The following is a 19,013-nucleotide window of genomic DNA, read 5'->3' as shown; positions in this document are numbered from 1 at the left end:
CCTCCTCCGCAGAATGTTTATTTACAAATCAATCCACAAGCAATAATTTATTGACTCTTGTATCCACTATCCACATGAATTTATTTTTTATTTTATTCGCCACAGGAAAAAATGAATGTCGATGAGAATAATTTTCTTTACGAAATGGAAAATAATACGTATTTTTATTATATTAGATTCGAAATTTAGGGAAAAAAATATTATTCTTTCCCCTCTCTTCTTGCAATGAGCATTTTTCATTGCTTCTAAATCAAATCGATTTATTTTTTAAATTAAAAAAGTTATTTCCTAATTATTTTTAAAATCAACATTTATGCCTAATTTCTCCTTATGTTCGTAATATAAGTGAAAATAATTATATAATATATATTTGTAAAAATATTTATTAATTCATAAATGAGGATTTATATACAGATCTTTATTAATTTCGGGTTTAATCTCAAGATTTTTCATATTAAGTAATGTTTTTAGTTTTTATTTAAATATGTTATATAAAAATATGAAAATATAGTAACACAATTTGTATTCGGTATACGAGAGTATATTTTTCTAATTTTCTAATTAAAATTAAAATTATCACGTGTTAATTTCTTTACTGTAATTAAATAATTTTAACTTATACAAAATAATAAATAACTATGAAAATTTATTTGAGCTCAAAATTAAGTATTTTAACTTATACAAAATAGTAAACACAAAATAATAGATAACTATGAAATCTTGTTCCAACTCAACATAGAAATGAATACTTTTATTGGTGGGTTAATGTGAAAATCTGCCACCCTATTTTCAGTTAAAATTTGTCTATTATACTTTATTTTGATTGATATTTGTCTTCGTATTTTTAAACTAAAGATAAATTTACGACTATATTTTTATTTTATTCTAAATTTTCCATTTTACTTTTCTTTGATTGAAATTTGTCATTAATTATTGAATTATATTATTCAAATTTACTATTTTATTTTAATAAAAATAATAAACTAATTATTATAATATTAAAAAGAACAATTATTTATAAAAAAAGTAAAGTTATTTTTTCCTATATATAAATTTTACTTTTTAAGTTTTTCTTTCATTAAATAAAATTATAAATTAATTTATTATAATTTTAATATGTCACAATTAATTCATTATTAACTATTAAAATAAAATATTTAAAATAATATTTTCTTGTTAAATTTTATTTTCAAATCATCAAAGTCAATATTAAGCGATAATATTTAATTAAAACCAAAATGTTGAAAATATAATAACAAACATAATTCAAAATAGAGTATAAGGGCAAATTTCAACATTCACTTATGATATGATAATAAAATTACATTTTAATCCTAAATTGTTTTGTAATGAAGTAATGAGGAAGTCTAAAACCGTTTCATCTTTTCGTTCCTAGCTTTTAAGTATTGTATTTAAATCTTAAAAGCTTGAAGTTTTAAAAGAATTATTATTAAAAAATACATATAATGAATTTACATAATCGAAATAATAATTAAAAGTGGAAAGCGAAGCATTATTCTCTCACAAGCGCGAAGAAGACAAAGAAAATAAATAAATTAGTTGAAAATTTGAATGATAAGGGTAGGTGAGGTAAATGGGCAAAATTGTAAAATAAAGAAAAATAATGACGTCGGAGTTTGAAAATTCACAAATTCTCGTCCCAAATAAGTCAGTTATATTTTAGTAAAATGGTCAATTCGGGGCTGCGCCGGCTCACTCACAAAGTCATTGCCGCTGCTGCTACCAATTTTAATGTAAAAAATAAATAATTTGAGTCGTATTTGTTAGTTTTAATCTATTTTAATGTTGTGTGTAAAATGATTAGATCTAACGTAAAGATTCTTGAGCATGTTTTATTTGGCAGGCGACAATATCGATGTTGTTATTATAATTTAAAGATTGCAGCTCAAATCAGGCAACGCAAAACAAATCGTAGAATATGGTTTCCCAATTTCCCATGGCCTTTGCATGTTTTGTGCCAAAAAGAAAGAAACTGAATTTCTTTGTATTAGAATAGATTCAAGATTGGGCATCTATCCTGTTCCTATTCCTCTTACCATCACGAAACATAATACCATTCTCATAACAATCATATTTTTGTTACATAATTAACATAACAATAATAAATGCTTTTCGCATCAATTTAAAGGGTAGAGATGAAATCCACAACTTTGACTAAGTGAATAAAGTAAGACTTGCGGCACAAACTCATACATAATATTTATTTTTGAAACATATGTTTTAACATATTTAATACATTTATTGTGAATCATATAAAAAAGAATAAATCAATTACAAACGATTGGGTCAATATATATATGGTCGAATAGTTATTGCTAAATGAAAACAAATCTAACCTATTAAGTAGGACAGGTACAAGAGGATTTGGCAATGAGGGTTGGGAGCTGAAAAAATACACCTTTAAGTTCCTTACAGAGTGGAACCAATAAAAAAAAAACAATTAAAAGAGTATTGAAGCCAAAATTGACTTAAATTGTGAGTCCAACAAGTAGGTAAAAGTCCAAGCAAAGATGAGATTGTTGCCAATCTTGGAGTAGGTATACATGCAATTCATCTTCAACTCAACTCAACCTATAATCTATTATTTTATTTTTACAAATCATATTATCATGAATGCTTTTAATTTAAACGTATTTAATGTGCAATTTGGATTTTTTTTGGGTACACAATCCAAAATTACGTAAGACACTTTTGTTGCAGTCTGCCATTTGATACAAAAAAAGGGTTCAAACTAAGTGTGTGATATTTAAAGTTAGCCTTTATTGACTCACTGCATTGCTGATTTCATCTGTTCCAATATAAAAAAAAATGAAAAGACTAAAATTAAGACCATTCAATGTTAGAAAACAAAGAGGGCGTTGCTTGTACAAATTCCTTAATTAAAACAAATAAAGAATTATTATTAAAATGAGGGGGGTTTTTTTTTTCTCGTTTGACCCCGATTCGCACTTTCTCCGATAGAAGATTATTTAAAATACATGTTGTATCAGATTATAAAATAAAAATTTAAAAATTAAAATATATTTTAAGTAAGACTTTTTGAAATTAGATTAGTAGCCAAATTGATAAGCTGGATCAATTTAATTGGATTGGTGAGTTATGCTGTTGAATTAAATAAATTATTAAAAATAATAAAAAACAGGTTCAAGTAATTTTAGCTCAATTCAACTAATTTGTATCAGTTCACGGGTCAACTAATTTGATGCCTCTCTTCAGATCGGTACCTCAATCGGTTCCCAGTTCAACTGATCCAGTCCAGACAACCATGACTTTAAGTCTCTATGCACATTGAAAATTTGGAATTTAATTCCCTAACTTTAGTGTTCAAGAATTTAATCTAAATACTTTTAAAAGAAAAGTTAATGATATTACTATTTAGACTAATTAATAATATTCTACAAATATAGAGACTAATTTATATGAAAAGTTAAAGAATAATGGTTAAATATCAAATTCAAGTACAATAGATTAACCCAAATTAAAATTTAACCATTTTTTATAATGAAAAAGAAAATTCGGCATTGTAACACTCCTAACCCGTATCTGTCGTCGGAACAAGGTTACGGAGCATCCCCAGAATTTACAAAACAGATAAACAGATAAATTCATGCCTTATAACATTCATACCAGAAATAAATCATAATGTCTCTAATATGAGCCCTCGGGGCCCAAAATATACATTAGAATCAGGTCGGGACTAAACCGGGTACTCAGAAAATACCAAATTTTACCTAGGTTTAGGGGACACACGCCCGTGTGGTCAGACCGTGTGAGGGACACACCAGTGTCTCAGGCCGTGTAACTCTCTGGCATGGGTCACACGGCCAAGTCACACGCCCGTGTGTCAGGCCGTGTGATCAATTCTAAGCATTCTGTTTCTCAATTTTTAAGATTCAGGGGACACACGGCCAGATCACACGCTCATGTGCTAGGCCGTGTGTCACACACAACTAAGACACACGCCCGTGTCTCTACCCGTGTGGACGAAAATAAACTATTTTCCAAGCCATATTTCTCACCCAATTTGTCTTCCACCTACACCAACATTTTTACATATTCATAATGCAATACAAACATTCAACCAATGTGCCTTTAGGCACCTCAAATGATAATTTATTATCATGTCAATCTTATACTTATACTTACCTAGATATCAAGTTCACCTTTATGCATATTTTATCAAATATACTAGCTTAAATGAATCATTTCAAACACATACCAAACATGACATAATTTCTATTATAAATTAAAACATATTCATCACGAGCCATACCAATGGCTAATTATAAAAAAATATACATATGTCAATATTGACCAATTAACCTATACATGTCATTATAACCATAACTGATTTACCATATATACCGAATTGGACCGATGGATAGTGTGAGTGATCTCTGCCAAGCTTCAAATCCAACGAGTTTCCGATTTACTATAGGACATGGGAAAATAAAACAGAGTAAGCATGAATTTAATTGATTTACCATATAATTCATTTCGTACTCATATTTTCTCATGTCAGGATTTTGCTCTTTGAATTTATTTGAAATATCGATGGATATACATGTAGTACACTCGAGGTCTACAATTTATAATCCGTCAATTCATATTCGAGGGTGCTCATTAAAACACATAATCGGGAAACCCTCTCTCGAGTCATATAACGGGAAACTCATACGAGTCATATAATGAGAAGCTTATCCAGGCTTTATAACTGGAAGCTCATAAAAGCCAAATCAAGAAGCCCACAAAGATTTTTTAATCGGGAAGCTCACAAAGAGCCATATAACAGGAGCTCTGTATAGCCATATATCGGGAAGTTCAAGCGAGCAATATCGAGAAGCTCACAAAGAGCCTATCGGGAAGCTCAAGAAGAGCCTATTGAGAAGCTCACAAAAAGCCATATAACAGGACGCTCATAACAGCTGCGGTGTGTCCACAACACATGCAGGATCACAACTGATCGAGATGCTCTGAAGAGCCATTAACGGGAAGCTCTTTCGAGTCGTGGTGTGTCCCCAACATATGCAGGACCACAACCAATTCGGGAAATCTTGTATCCATCGAATTACATTTATTCAAACAGGATTTGACATTTTATCAGGCTTTGTTGGATATGTAATCAATTTCATATACATGACAATAATACATTTCACATATATATCATTCAATTCAAAGATATAAATATAAACAATTTAGTTACACAAACTTACCTCAACAAATGTTCGTGTACACAATCAACAAATGTTCGTGTACGTAAAATCTTCTAATCCGACACATTCTCTTTTCCTTATTCTAACTCCGAATTTGGTCTATTCGGATCTATACGAGTAAATTTAACATCAATTTAATACAATTTATACTCAATTCAGTCCAATTCACATCTTAGGTAATATTACCATTTTGCCCCTATACTTTTAATTAATGATGATTTTGTCCCTAGGCTCGGAAAGTGAAATTCATGTAATTTAATCTTTATTCCAAGCCTAGCTAAATTTTACATATAACATTTACAATCCGTTTATTTCATAAAATTCAGAATTTTTCTATGAATTTCACGTCTTTTAATTTAGTCCATAAATCTTTAATTTTATCAAAATTCACTTTACAAAAGTTGTTTATCTATCAACAACCTTTCATTTTCTTCCATAAAACTTCATAATTCATCTATGTTCATCCATGACATAACCTTAGTACCTTGATAACTTTACCAATTAATTCCCGAGATAGCTAGATTAAGCTATTACGATATCGGAAATATAAAAATTATTAAAAATCGGGCAAGAATACTTACCTAATCAAGAAAAATAAGTTGGTTTGAGCTTAGGTTTCCATGGCTAGGGTTTCCATACTTTTAATTTGGGAAAGATGATATAAATGATTATATTTTCATTATTTTATTATTTTATTATTTTATCATTTATCATCATTTATTATTTTACTTTCCAATTTAGTCCTTTTCTTTATTTTATTTTCCATGAATGAATCATCATCCTTAATCACTAAGCATTTTTAATAGTCTATTTACCATATAAGGACCTCCAATTTAAAGTTCTATAGCTATTTAATCCATTTAGCTATTAGAACTCAACTTTTGCACTTTGTGCAATTTGGTCCTTTATCAAATTAAACATGTAATCGGTAAAATTTCTCTACGAAACTTTCATATGACATTATTATCGTATTGTAGACCATAAAATAATATTAAAAAAATTTCTTTTCAGACTCGAATTTGTGATCCCGAAACCGCTATTTCGATTTTTCTGAAAACGGGCTGTTACAGGCATGGTACATCTATGTCCAAGTAGGGGTGTTCAAACGGTAACTAAATCGAATTATTATTAATCGAATTACTCAAAATGTAAAAATATTTAACCGTTAACCAAATCAAATTTTTTCAAATATATTAACTAAATCGAAATATTTCGATTAATTCAATCAGTTAACCGAATTAATCGAAATTTATATATTTTATTTTTAGTTAAAATATGTATAAAACATATAGAAAAACACATTGCTAAGGTTCATTTTTTTAATAGTTCAAAAATATACATATTATACATATTATATATAATATTTATTTTGATTAATTTGGTTAATTATTCGATTTCAAAGCAAATGAATCGATAACCGAAATTTCAAAAAAATATTAACCAACCTCCAATCGAACTAAATTTGACAACTGACTGATTAACCAAATAAAATTGATTTGATCGATTAATTCGATTTTAATCGAATTATGAATACCCCTACGTTCAAACACCTTCCTTTGATATAAAATTATATAAATATTTTGAAATTTATTTGTTTAATATTTTAAAATTTATTGTGTCATAATTTGTTTATCAAGTTTGTAACTATTTGTTTATGAAGTCGTATGGAACAATCACAACTCTCATATAGTTATAATATATTCTAAGTGAAAAAATATTGATACCAATGATTTGTGACACTAATTCAATAGGAATTTAAACATAGTATATATTGTTTAATTCTATTAGCATCCTCAAATAGCAATCATATTTTAAATTGGTTCGTAAACTTTAAAATGTTTTATTTGAGTTCTTAAAATATAAATATTACATCAATTAGGTTTTTTAATTTGTCTAATAGTAGCTTGGTGTTGGAGTATGCCTTGTAACACCCCAAATCCGGTCTAAACGTTATGACCGAATCTGGCGATGCCACATTGTAACACCCCTTACCCGTATTCAACGCCGGAATAGGGTACCAGGCATTACCAGAACACATACACTTATAAACATGTTAAACCGAGTTATAAAATTTCATTCAAATTTAAACTCTTCAAATTTTTAACATGCTTTTATAAATTTTCACGTTATAACTTCAAAATACTATATTTGTAACAAATAGGGCTTCTGAGACCCAATACATACTCATGCAATTCAATACTTCATTTCCATTTCATTTAATTCACAATTCTCATTTTCATGATTCAATTCAATTTCTCAATCCAATATACATTTCAATACCACAATAATTCATTTAATTCAAATCATATCATTTGCAATTTCCATTTAATTCACATACAATTCAGTTTCATTAAGTTCAATACTAATACATATTTATCGTTTAACTTAACGTCCCCTTTTTGCATCATTTTACACTTCAAGCATGAACCTAGTATTTCATTTCCTTTCCACTCCCATTTCCTATGCATATCACACAAGATATAAACGTTACACTCAACCATTGTCGCAAGCTAGTCTTTTTGAAGACTAACCACATGATAAACCATTTTAATAAAGATTACAAACTTTAAACCTTACCACCCTTTTATGATCACAAGCATATTTTCATCTAGACATTTACCATCTCAATGCATGATTTTATAAATTTAATGTGGCGTAATCCGGCCACAACTTGACCAAAGCCTAAGCATACACACCAAACATGCTAGCCAAATAAACATATATTATAAGCATTATAAGCATGGATAAGCACCACATTTATTTATGTATCAAACTTATCAACATGAGTTAATTCATAAACCATTTCTGACATTGCTACATACCAAATCATATACCAAGTATACCACATACACATACTATGAAACTTTATTTTCTCACATGAACTTTAACTATAACTAATAATGCACAATTATAAACATCATTTCTTTTCAATCGTTTATCGATTATAATCGAGCATATGACCAATTATACACAAATCATTCATATGTTCTTCCAATTTTCCTCCTCCTCCTCTCCATTCCACATCTTTAATGTGTATAACACACTTAAACAACATTAACTACAATTTCACTATTCACTCACATGTATATTCAAAGCTATCTATTCGAGTCAGAGTTACTAAATTATTTTTAACTAGAGCTACAGAACTCCAAATTAAGATCCGTGAATTTTCTCTGAAACTAGATTCACATATCTTCTTACCATAAAATTTTCAGAACTTCTGGTTTAGCCAAATAGTATAGTTTATTCTTTAAAGTTTCCCCTGTTTCATTGCTTGACAGTTCTGACCTCTCTTCACTAAAAATTAATTATCTCATTGTACAGAATTTAGATATTGTTTCCGTTTGTTTCTCTTGAAAATATATTCACTGAGGATTCTAAACATATAAACTTTATCCCATAATTTTTTTTTTACAATTTTGACAATTTTTCAAAGTCAGAACAGGGAATTCCAAACTCATTCTGACTCTGTCTAACTAAACTTCAAATATCTCAAAATATATAACTCTTTTGCTTGCTCTGTTTCTTTTATGTGAAAATAGACTCATTCAACTTCAATTTCATATATTATTCAGCCTCTAATTTAATCTCCACCATTTTTGGTGATTTTTCAAATTCACACAACTGTTGCTGTCTAAACTGTTTTATTGCTAAATGTACTCTTTCATAATTTCACTTTTTCACTTTCAATCACAATTCAATTCAAAATTCACTTTTCCATTTCTACGTCGATATTAAATTCAATTCCACACGTATATTCATTATTCAATTACACTTAGTCAATTTCCCGATGAACACTTCGAAATAATAACAAATACTCGGTGGATTCAGCACATAGCAACCACCTTATTAATCAATGATGTCCGATGGAATTTGCACATAGCAACCATCTTACTAATCAATGATGTCCGGTTCATATAGTAGCCTGCACATAGTACTATCGAAACTATCCGGTACGCATAGTAGCCTACACAAAGTACTACACATGCGACCTATCATTCCGGTACACGTAGTAGCCTGCATATAGTACAACACACGTGACCATCACTTTCACTTTTACATAGTGGCCTACACACAATCCGTGCCATACATGTGATCATTTCTATCACTTCATTTGTATCCCTTTTTATTCCAAAGGTTCATTCAGGAATTTTTCACTTTTTCTCACTTTTCTTTTTATCGATCAATTTCAATTTCTCATCTTTCTTGATTTATAACAATACATTTAACTTATATAACCTTCACACTATTCATTCCAGTCCAAAAGTCATACTTTGACAAAATTACATTTTTGCCCCTAAAGTTTCACAAAATTACAATTTTGCCCCTAGGCTTGTAAAATAATTTTATTCAATTTCCTTGCATTTTAGGGCTAGCTGAACCATTTTCATAACTATAGCAGTCCAAAATACTCACTTATTCACACACTTGTGACATATTTTATAACTTTTACAAATTAATCCTTTTAGGCATTTTCATCGAAAATTACTTAGTACAAATCATTTATCACACTCCAAACATTCATATTCTTCCATGAAACATCAAAATACATGCATATCATTCATGGGTAAATTTTTAAACACAAACCCTAGTTCAAAACAATGGTAAAAATAGGTAAATCTTGTTACGAGGATTTCAAAAACATAAAAATCATTAAAAACGGGGATAGAACGGACTTACAATGGAGCTTGGAAGCTTGAAAAACCCTAGCTATGGTTTATTCATGCAATTTTCAGCCTAGGTGTTGAAGATGGACAAAATTTGGCTTTTAATTTTGTTTTTAATTTATTTTAATAACTAAATAACCAAAATACCCTTAATGAAAAACTTTGGAAACATGCCTAACCATACCCATTTTTGTCTACCAACTTAACCAATGGTCTAATTATCATATAAAGACCTCCAATTTAAAATTTCATAACAATTGAGCACCTCTAACATAAAAAACTCAACTTTTGCGCTTTTACAATTGAGTCCTTTTGACTAAATTAAGTGCCCAAACGTTAAAATTTTCGAACGAAATTTTCACGAAATCATTTTGTGAAATCGTAGACCATAAAAATATAATGAAAATAATTTTTTTTTCTCGTTGAATTTGTGGTCCCGAAACCACTAATCCGACTATCCCCAAATTCGGGTTGTTACATGCCTAAAGGCCAATAATAAAGATGATTATAATAACATACTTATTTACTTAATTTATTAATAAAGATGTTGTCATTATTATTTTTGGTCTTTATTTTTGTGTTAAATAAATTGTATAATGATAAAGTCTTAAGAATAATATCTTTATTCTTAAATGTTCTTAATCAAGTATTATTTTGGGCTTGGTCAACAATAATGCATTGAGATTAATACATGCTTGGTTGATGATAAGTGTTGTTACGAATATGTGATATCAAGTCAACACATAAGTATATATTAGAAAGCAATATATTGTACTAACCTACCATTAGAATGTTTATTGGATTATTATGTAATAGTCACAACATTTCTCATAGTGTTAATTGCATATATGATTCTTAGACTTAAGATCGCCATAGTTCCAACATTGTGAACCATATGTTTTAACATAGTCAAACATCTTTTGTAAATGGTTGAACTATAAAGATTGCTGCTAGATATGCCACAATCCATGTAGTGGGATATGAATGATCAATATATGATTTTTATCTCTTACATAATAGGAGTGATATCTCAAGCCTCTTGATTGGGTGAGACTAGAAATGTATGGTCATACTCATATGAATTTATATATGATATCAAACTTATTTGTTTATTTCATTCTACTTGAGAATAGGAAATAAGAGATTGAACTATATAAGTATGACTAATCCATGACTTCTACTCAATCTGGATATCAAAGACAAAAGGATATATTACACGATAATATTATCACAAAAAGTTATATCCAACCATGACTTATTGTAATTTAGGTAACAATTATGCACCGCTAGATGCCACTCATTGTTTGTAATATTAGAAATGTTTTGATATTATGTCAACGTTACAAGATTCTATAGTGTAAACATTTATTAAATATTAAATTAAAAATTAATTTTAAGATGATTATATATAAAATTTTAATAAATAAATTTATTAAATATTAAATTAAAAATAATATGGATGGGTTTAAAATGAGTCTAGGTTAGCTATTTATAAATATGGACGAGCTTTGGCAAATTTTTTTGTCAATATTTCAAGTTTAGCAAGGCTTGGGCAATCATAAAGTATGTTAATATCATGCTTAGGCCCAATCCGACTCGAACATGACCTAACCAAACCATGAACACCTTTACTAAACAACCATAATAGACATTAACAATTAATATAGTTTTATAATATTACTTAAAATAAAATATAAATAAAATATAATTCTTTATTTTATGAAGATATATCCATAAGCGTCGCATATTTATATTAACATTTTATTAATAGGAAAAGTAATTAATAATAAATTTATATGTTAAATTATAAAGTGAAACAAAAATTTTAAAATATTAATTTTAAAAATATTTTAAATACTATAATGATATAGTATTGCAAGATATAGTATTTTAAAAATAATGATATACTATAATGATATAGTATTTTAAATACTATAATGATATAGTATTTTAAAAATAATTATTAAAAGATATAGTATTGCAAGATATTATAATGTTCAATCATTGATGTATATATATAAACCATTAATATACTATAAACTATATGATATGATATAGCATTATATGACATAGTAGGATGGCTTGTACGAAAAGTGTAAAACTTCATACACGATCCGATTGCTGGGTCCAAGCTATGGGATGCCACATTTGTTGTGTAACACCCCTAACCCGTATCTCTCGTCGAAATAGGGTTACAGAGCATTATCGGAGTTTACAGAATAATTAAATAAATATTTCATATAATATAACATTCATGTTGGAAACCAATCGAAATCAAACATATTGTCCCTTATAAGAGCCATCGGGGCCCAAAATACGTATTAGGAACAAATCGGACTAAACTGGGTACTCAAAGAATTTTTCAGAAAACATTAGAATTTTTCAAAGCTGCAGGGGTCAGACGGCCGTGTGGCCAGGCCATGTGACTCACATGGTCAGGAGACACACCCGTGTTTCAGGCCGTGTGCCCATTCGAAATAGAGATACACGACTGTGTCCAGCCCGTGTCCATACCCGTGTAACTCTCTGACTTGAGTCACACGGCCAAGTTACACGCCCCGTGTGCTAGGCCGTGTGAGCATATTGACTTGCCTTCTTGAGAAGATATAGGGGTCACACGACTTGAGATACGGGCTTGTCTATTGACCATATGAGTCACACGGCTTGGCCACACGGCCATGTGACCCCTGCAGCTTTGAAAAATTCTAATATTTTCTGAAAAATTCTTTGAGTACCCGATTTAGTCCCGACTTGTTTTTAATACGTATTTTGGGCTCTGAGGGCTCGTATAAGGGACAATATGTTTGATTTCGATTGGTTTTCGACATGAATGTTATATTACATAAAATATCTGTTTAATTATTATGTAAACTCCGGTAATGCTCTGTAACCCTGTTCCGACGATAGATACGGGTTTGAGGTGTTACACGTTGTCGGAGCAACTATGATTCAATTTAACCACGTAAACGTGTTATTAATCATAATACTCAGTCATAATATGTTATTCATTGCTAGGTCCTTTACGAGCTTAAGAAAGCTCTTAAGGTAACTTGGGGTCAACTAAGGGCCAAACTATAAAGTTTTCAAAGTATCGGGTTGACATCGCGACTTCGACGTTCCTCGTCATGATTCAACTCACTAACTTGATCTTATCTCGAGATTAAGGAGCTCAACATCGTGATGTGACTGCCTATTTCCAAATGGTTCAAATGGTACCAATTCGCAATGACCTCACAAGTCGGTCAAATTCATATTCAACTTGTTTTTAACATATCACATACATCCAATACCTCAAATATTACATTAAATGTTTCATCAGTAACCAAATTATCAAATTAACCATTTAATTCAAGAACAAACCTTATCATACAATACCATTCTACCATTTAAACCATCCAAAACTTTAGGCATTACATATATACATATGCAAACTTAACTTTTCTTATATTATATCAATTTCAATTACGCAACACACCATTTGACCATATCAAAATTAACCATTTCTAGCATTAATTAACCATATAATCATATAATATACAAAACCGATTCACAACCCAAGTACTTGCCATATAACCGATTCACAACCCAAGTACTTGCCATATATTGAAACGAAAAGAGACTATCCAAATATTGCTGAGTCGAGGATTGATGGTTGAATGATAAATCACACCTCGAAACTTTGAGGTATGCCTAAATTTGCGCACGGAGTAAACAAACCAGATGCTGAGTGATAAAGCTCAGTGTTACTTCCATGATTCAAGTCAATATATCACAAGTATTAATTAAATGCACTTAACCAATTCAAGTTCAATGTTTAGTCATTTCACATACACATACATGCCAAAAGCTTCCAATATCATATGAAATATGCATATAACCATTTTGTACATCAATTCATTTGATATTATCATATCATGCCATTCAACATTACAATGGAATTGACCAAATCATACCATTTGTCAAGTGCCAATCTTTATATCATTTAAACATTCAGAACCATTTATGTATCAAACATGTATACCTTTGATATTAAGCTCTTCAATTTTCATGTTCAATCAATACCATTTAACCATTTAACTTACCATTTGAATATCTTTCTAGAGTCTATTAACTCATTCGTATTCAATTCGGTCCCAGAACTCGATTCTAAATGGATCGCATAATCTTTTATATACGTTATTATCAGGAATTATATATATACACTCATATAGTTCCATATTATCATATCATTTCATTTACTATTATCAATTCAAAATTTTATATCATTTTAATTCAAATTATACATGATAATAGTTTAGCAAAATTTAGTTTATTTCATTTTACGTTCTTTAGTTTTGATTTCAATGTTTCACTGAATGGAATCCTAGTAAAATGGACACGGATATACAGGTGAGCTACACCACACCAAGATAGCTTGTATGAGCAAAACTGCACCACACCAAAGCACTGAAGTGCTCAGCCCGTAGGCATAAAATGCATATTCATATAAAAATATATCCCTCCAACACACCAAGGTCTCGTAGAGACAAAAACTACTTGATGATCCACAATAAATGTTGGATCTCAATATAATCTATCATAATCTCCATATCATCAAATATCTCCTACAAGCACACATAAGACCTTATTGGCATGCCAAACATATCCTATTATTTCTATAAGTTTTATACTCTTTTGAGACCCAAATTGGCCAAACGTGTCATGAGGAACCTAACAATGTCCTTAAGTGGTGTAGAGAGTCGGTAATGACCCAAATTTGAAGAAAACATCACTTGGAAAAGGGTATTGTGTTATCAAGCATAAAAGTCGTGATAACCTTGACAGTGCTGAAGTGAGAAAAATTATGGCCAACTACAATTATATCGTAATATTAGAGCCAAGGTATTGCGATACCGAGACCCAAGCTTCCCAAGTTCAAGACTACTTTGGGTATCATGATACCACTACCTGATGGGTGAAAACACTGCAAGGGCAATTTTATGTCCAAACAAGCTTAAGTCTTTATTTTCATTTAAGGGCATAATGGTCAATGTAAAGTTAAATTTTAGTAGACTATAAATACTTCTTTATAAGTTATGTATTTGGAGATTTGGTGGCTAAACAATTTTCTCTCATTAGTTTTCATAGTTTTAGGTTAGGTTTTTCTTTTCTTTTCTTTTCTTTTTAGATTAGGTTTTCTCTTTTCTTTTTAGGATAATTTTATTTTGTTGTTTCATTTCTTTCTCATTGTTGAAGACTATGTAAAGGGAGATGATCAAACTCTTAGGCTTCATTGGATTTCTATCAATTAAATGAACATTTCACAAACTCTTTACTTTTATTTTATACCTACCATGTGTTTGATAAAATGCTTGTTTGAAATTTAAGTTTGATTTTGTGATAAATTTGTTGATGGTTGGTTGATTGGTTATTTGTTAGTTTAAGTTAATGTTTATACTTGATTAATTAATTGTTTGATTATATCGAAATGCTTAATACGCTAGAATTGACGTCTCTAGTGGAAAATCTAGATAAACGAGACTGGGAGGAGAGTTTATCCTTAGATAGTTTGATATAATTGTGTCGAATAGTGAGACCAAGAGGAGATCTATATGCCTAGGTGAGACCGAGAGGAGAGCTTATGTAACACCCCTAACCCGTATCCGTCACTAGAATAGGATTATGGAGCATTACCGGACCTATTGGACAATTTACAATCAATATGAAAACCAACACATTTTCACATTCAAACCTATTTAAAACATGCTTTTCATAAGTAAATACTCATCATATACCAAATGATCAAATGGTCATCTTGAACCATCACCAAAAACCTTTATCAAAAAGACTCAAGCCTATACATGCCATATAACCAAAATCACAAAGCTTATAAATGTCAAACCATAACTGGATAGTGTGATGACATCTCCGACGACTTCCAAACCGAGCAAGCCTCCGAAACTCTATAAACAAAAAAAAAGCTCTAAGACTTAGTAAGCTCGTATAGAAATAAACTCATGTTATTAACTAACCGTATTTAAAAAAATTATTCAAAGTATGATATAATACATATGATTGCACCATTCTATTTCAAATTCATGCACATAATTAATCCAAATTTTCATGAGTTTATTCATTCAAAACACGTATAGTTTGAATACTTCTTATCATTTCATTCACATTTTCATATGCGTAAATAATTATATAAATATACTTTATTATTCAATATAATCACCTTTTCTTTAGCCAAGTAAATTATCATCAAATAACAATATTTCGCACACCATGTGCCATATGTATATTTAGTTAACACAACTATAACTCATATCTCACATATCATTTAATTCATACCTCATTATAGTCAAATAAACACATTTTGGCATGAATCATATTTATACATAATCTTTCTCATTTCATATGCATGATACACTAAGAAATTACCAAATTACCTTCATATGATTCTCACTTAGGTTCTATACGTATCTGTATCACTTAATTCAATTGTACTTTCATTCTCATCTTGACTTTGCCAAATTGAATCTTTCAGAATCGTTAAGGATACTCAGAAATCATAATAGCTCGTATAATGTCATATCCCAGATATGTTCTTACATGTTATTACATATCGATGCCACTGTCCCAGACAGGGTCTTATACGAAATCATATAACGATGTCAATGTCCCAGACATGGTCTTATACGTAATCACAGTACAATGCTAATGTCCCAGACATGGTCTTACATGTTATCACATATTGATGCCACTGTCCCAGACAGGGTCTTATACGAAATCATATAACAATGCCAATGCCCCAGGCATGGTCTTATACGTAATCACAGTACAATGCCAATGTCCCAGACATGGTCTTACATGTTATCACATATCGGTGCCACTGTCCCAGACAGGGTCTTATACGTAATCACAGTACAATGCTAATGTCTCAAACATGGTCTTACATGTTATCACATATCGATGCCACTGTCCCAGACAGGGTCTTATACGAAATCATATAATGATGCCAATGTCCCAGACATGGTCTTATACGTAATCACAGTATAATGCCAATGTCCCAAACATGGTCTTACATGTTATCAAATCTTGGTAACCTTAATGTTATGACATTTGTATCTTATTCTATTCTTTAGGTTCATACGGGACTTTTGGACGTCGTAACTCTGCCAATTTCGTCTCGTTTTCATGACCATTCATCATTCAATTCAATTTAATAATAATTAAGCATTTATAAAAAAAATTAAATACGTTATTACCATACGAACTTACCTCGTTCGCTGTAACGACAAATTAGGTCGACTAATCCGATACTTTGTTTTCCCCGTTCTAGATCCGAATCTCATTTTTTTCTCAATCTATATAATAATAAAATTTTCTTATTTAATCATTAATTCATTCAATTTAACATAATTTACACATTTTGGCAAAAATTACACTTTTAACCACATAATTTCAATATTTCACAATTTAATCTCTAATTGCATTTTCATCAAAAATTACTTCATAAAATATGAAAATCTAACATCAAATATTCATATTTTACCATTAAACATCAAAGAATACATAAGCTCATCAATGACAACTATATTTTGCGCAAGTATCGACAAGCACTTATTATGTTTGAGGCTACATGAGCCTTGAACGTCATGCTTCATTTTTGGATCTTAACAAGGGGAAAGGCATGCTCACAAATAAACATAATCGAGTTCTCACGAAAAATATTTCATTTCTATACACATAAATCATGCATCATAATTGAAATATTTTTATCATTTCATATATCCAATACTTACCTATATTTTGTATTAAAATTTGATATCAATATAATCGATTTTCATTTAATTTACCATACAAGATCATGCAACACGATAGCTCAATTTTAAGTACATGGCTTCTTGTCCGGTTTGAAACGGTACAACAATGACTCTAGTGTATAGACGGGTTTGAATATCATACACATTCAACCTACCTAAACAAAACACTCCAGTGTTTTAATTTTCAGCGTGAATTTGGACATATTGAATTCTAGCATGCATTCGGACACTAAAAAAAATCAATATACATTTGAACATTAAATTTTCACTAGCTGACAAAAATAATTTTCAGACAATTTAGCTCCCTACATCCTTTCAACAAATGCTTGGTTCCTTAGCTTCAACCAATAATAATGGGACATTACTAAAACTGAAATTTGGAAATGTAAATCCTAAATTAAACTGTTTTAAGCTCCAAAATTTAATAACTCTTCAAACATAAATCGAACAGTAATGCATGTCAATTTCAACCATCTTTATATTTTGCTTATTACCACAAAACAGGACATTTATCAACCACCATTTTACTTTAATTAGAACAGCAGCAGATCAATTACACCAAGATTTATTGCACTATAAAATACAGCAATTACATGTTGAAACTATCAGCATTCAACAGCAGGTTTCAACACCAACTATAGATTTATTTATCAACTCTTCTTCACTTCTAACATCATTATTTTGGTAACAAATAACATGTATTTTAACTACTATAACTTTGCTTAACAATCCTTAAATCTGCATTTTACTTGCATGTATTAAACACATAATAAACATGGAAACATTTTCAAAGTTTCATTGCAGGGACTTACCGAACAGCAGCTGAACCTACTCTTGATCAGTTTCTTAAGGAACCAACTCCTAAATTAGCTCAAAAATTAAACATGCAGCAGCCCTCTTCTTCCCTCTCCATTCGAACAGCCAAGAAAATAGGCAGAACTCAACAAATTTTTTTTATTTCGGTGGAAGAGATGAGAAAATAAGCTTAAAATTGTTTTTTTTTCTTTTTTTTTAATTAACTAATTACCAAAATATCCTTTAAAAACATTAGTAATTACACCAAATGCCACTCCACTATCATCTACTAACTCATAAATGGCCTATTTACCACTTAAGGACCTTTACTTTAATGTTCTATAGCTATTAGACACCTTTAGCTTATAGAACACAACTTTTACGCTTTACGTGATTTAGTCCTTTTTACCGAATTAAATATTCAAACAGTAAAATTTCTTTACGAAACTTTCACATAATAATTCTATCATGCTGTAAACTTTAATATAATAATAAAATTAATATTTTAACTT

At 29.9% G+C, this 19,013-nt stretch overlaps 1 long non-coding RNA gene across 1 annotated transcript; it reads right to left on the bottom strand.

Moving 5' to 3' along the window:
• Positions 1–15,617: 15,617 nt before the first annotated feature.
• Positions 15,618–18,640, bottom strand: LOC105803405 (uncharacterized). The gene is made up of 3 exons (XR_001136445.2): positions 18,519–18,640; positions 17,162–17,247; positions 15,618–15,843 (listed from the first exon to the last, which is right to left on the bottom strand). It is a non-coding gene; the product is annotated as an uncharacterized LOC105803405 (long non-coding RNA).
• Between the last annotated feature and the right edge of the window lie 373 nt (positions 18,641–19,013).

The sequence above is a fragment of the Gossypium raimondii genome, chromosome 11 (assembly GCF_025698545.1).
Source record: "Gossypium raimondii isolate GPD5lz chromosome 11, ASM2569854v1, whole genome shotgun sequence".
In the NCBI taxonomy this organism is placed as follows: domain Eukaryota; kingdom Viridiplantae; phylum Streptophyta; class Magnoliopsida; order Malvales; family Malvaceae; genus Gossypium; species Gossypium raimondii.
The sequence above is the reverse complement of the archived record's forward strand: the minus strand, read 5'-3'. Positions and strand labels throughout refer to the sequence as shown.